The sequence below is a fragment of the Pygoscelis adeliae genome, unplaced genomic scaffold (genome assembly GCF_000699105.1).
Source record: "Pygoscelis adeliae isolate BGI_AS28 unplaced genomic scaffold, ASM69910v1 Scaffold69, whole genome shotgun sequence".
NCBI lineage: Eukaryota > Metazoa > Chordata > Aves > Sphenisciformes > Spheniscidae > Pygoscelis > Pygoscelis adeliae.
Genome location: NW_008825619.1, coordinates 5,130,643 through 5,133,885, shown reverse-complemented (window position 1 = coordinate 5,133,885; position 3,243 = coordinate 5,130,643). Strand labels below are relative to the sequence as shown.

At 41.6% G+C, this 3,243-nt stretch overlaps 1 long non-coding RNA gene across 1 annotated transcript in view; it reads right to left on the bottom strand.

Moving 5' to 3' along the window:
- Positions 1-1,269: 1,269 nt before the first annotated feature.
- LOC103924803 overlaps positions 1,270-3,243 on the bottom strand; it is a 4,428-nt gene continuing 2,454 nt past the window's right edge. The window contains exons 2-3 of the long non-coding RNA XR_664001.1: positions 2,433-2,480; positions 1,270-2,346 (exon numbers count right to left, since the gene is read on the bottom strand). This is a non-coding gene — a long non-coding RNA (uncharacterized LOC103924803). The remainder of the gene's footprint in view (positions 2,347-2,432; positions 2,481-3,243) is intronic.

Genomic DNA, 3,243 nt, shown 5'->3' with positions numbered 1-3,243 from the left:
AGAAACTAATGGACCAGGAAATTTCACGCAGAAGCTTACAGCACAGCAACGAGGGGGAAACCACACATGCAACAATAAACTCCAAAGCAAGGATGTGCAAGTACCACAGTGAAATTACTGGGTGGCTCAAAGACAGTGATGAAGGCCGAGTTTATGAAGAACTTAAAAAAAAAAAAAAGGGTGGTGGTGGCAAGTCCCACGTCTTAAAACACCACTGCTAATAATTTGAAAGGCAAGTTTCTTTATGAAAGCAGGCAGCAATTTTAAAGCAGCCACTGACACTGGAGAGCAAGGCAGAGCCCTGGCAATTGTCTACAGCAGACGCAGAAGACGGGGTGATCCAACCCAGCACCAGCAGCAACCAGGAAACTGGGAGGTGACAGTGCCAGGAAGGGCACCAGACTGTATGAAGACTAGAGAGAGTAACAAACAAACCCAGCAAATTCTTGGCAGAAGGGCTCGGCGAAGAACATTAGGAAGTATTTCAGACTCCAGCTGGGTATGCTGCTCCCAAATAGGACAAGAAAAACAAAACTGTTGCTGCTTTGCTGCTCTGAGTCAGTAGGTTAAGACCCGCACTTGTGCAATTCATCAGTGGGACTGAGGAGACCAACGTCTGCCTGTATCTCCTTGCTCCACATCCCCTCCTTCCCACGCCTCCCCCCAAATCCTGCCACTATTACAGGACTTCCTCAGGAGGAGATGCCTGCAGTGGTTCACGTGTAGCAACGATGGCGAAGAGACACAGCATGGACCAGCGAGTAACCGAGTTCTGATTTCTTAAGAGAACAGGACAATGGAAAAATGGCACGAGTGATCTGATTACTGAGCTTAAGCCCCTTCTCAAAAATGAAAGGTATTTTTATAACTTGTAATTCCATCTGTAAAAGTGCTCTATATTCTACTGTGTTGAATGCAGATATCTCAGCATTCCCTGGATCAGAGTCCCAGTTTGGAGGCCATTAAAATACTGGTATTTCAGTACAGCCACAATTTCATTTTCAGCCAGATCAAGGCCCGATACATATCGTTGTCTCAACGACTGTCAAAGATGAATAAGCTACGACAACTACAGTTACAACATTATCAAGCCTTTATGCAAGACATTGAAAGCAAATTTCAAAGGTCGATTTGTTTTCTGTCGATAGTTAAGACTCGGCTGTGCTTTCATAACTGGAAAACAAAAATTTTGTAAACGGTCAGGTGCTGGAAAAAAGTGATTACAAAAGGGGAAGTGGCAATGTAAGAACAAGGGCGGAAAAAAAAGGCTAGGATTAAAGAACAGCATTTATATATAAAAATTTATTTAGGTGAAGTCACAAACAGTTTAATATCAATTTACAAACACTTCATGTTATGCATATTATTGAAACTATCAAGAAAGGTAAAGGAGAGCAGATAATGGCAGCTTTTTCCTGAAACAACTAAAGGCATACCCTTACCATCATGCGTGTTACTGGATCATAGTATTACCTTGATCATACTTCCTAGTATGCAAGGGAAAAGGAAAAGAAAACAAAATACTGAGATGTAGAATGATTAAACCGTGAACCAGCGAATATGATTTTCATGAACACCAGACTACAAAGGTCTAGTCTGATGCTCAGGATCTTAAGTATTCTACGAGGATAGAGTAATAATTTAGGTCAATTATTATATTTGATCAAGAATTTTGTAATGCACAATTGGGCTATAACTGATTTCTGGCAATGACAGCAATGGTTAATGCAGTGTTCAGAGAAGAGTGGAGAGGCAATATTGAGCCTCACAGAATAATTCTGTTGACAACCTGAGTTATTATACCAAGTGTATGATACTGTTTCAAGTCAAATACACATTTATGTTGCAGATATTCTCAATGAAATGGTAAAAGTAACAGCTGTAACAAGACAAGTTATGATTTATTTTTTTTTTAAAAACAAATATAGTACATAGGTTTTTGAAGTGTCCGGTTGTGATCTGCAAAGATCCAGGATTGCACACAAGTTTGCTCAAATGAGAAGGGTTAATCTGCGCATTAAATTGGCTTATACTTTCAAAGTAGTATTTTAGGGCAGGGTTCTCCTCCGGGAGACTGTTCCTGACCTCATTCAACCAATGTTCAATTTATTCACCTTCCTGAATCTTTGCCCTCTTTGGATAGTCTGTGACAAGTGCTGCGCTGCAGGAATTCCTGTTTTCCAGCAACTGGCTTGCTCTGCAGGTTTGTAGTCCATTGTTACAATTGCTGATTGGGTAAAATGAATTTCCTATGTCTTCTCTAGCACAGCTTGCAACGCAACAGAAGCAGAGGTAAAAGAATGCACTAGAATACCAGAGCTCCACTTAAACACCAACGGAGTCAGGCTGTTGGCACCAATAAGAAATTCTGTATTTAACAAATCTGCAAATGTTTAAAATCCAAAGTTAGTCAGTTTTATATATAAACTCACCCACTTAGTCTGACTGCCATCCCAACTGGCCTTCTGTTTTCATGGAGTCTGGAAAAAAAATTGAGAATTGTCTGAAGTTAACGCAAACATGAATTTGTGGGAATCAATCTCAGCTATCCTACGTACGCGCCAATTATCGCACTCAAACTAAAACTAGGGTTTCTCACTTTGTTCCTTCTGTGTAAAGCAAAGTCACAGCTCTTCATCGGTGTCTTAGAAAGGACAGCTACCTTCAAACACAACACTTTGTTTTCCTTGACTTTGTTTTCACTGCTTAACCTTCTGTGGAACTGCAGAACCAGAGACACAGGCACTACATCAAGCCGAAATTTAAGGAGCCTTCAACGGAAAGGGGAAATGAAATCCAGTCAGGCTGCCTAATGCTATCCCTTGAAATTATGAAAACAAAACCAGTTCAAACAAACAATCTGGAAGAAAAGGTCTTTGTAAAACACCTCCTTTTCCTCCTGACAGCATGAATGTGGAAAAGCTTAGGTTCTGGCCAAAGCCATAAGCCCATAAAAGGCTATTCTCTCCCATTTTAATTCTCTGATCCTTTTGCCCAAATGTGAAGTCACATCTTATTTCTCTGAAGTAGTTTTACGCAACATAATTAGAGCTTGCGAGGAGCTGGGGAGGCGCGGGGGAAACCCACAGGTCACCTCCAAGAGAGCAACATTTCCTTGCTGCTGCCTTGCCAATAATAAATTCATGCTCTATCCTAGGCCTCTGTTGTGGTTTATCGCGGCAGGCAGTTGAACACCACACAGCCGTTCGCTCGCTCCCCTCCCCCTCAGCGGGATGGGGGAGA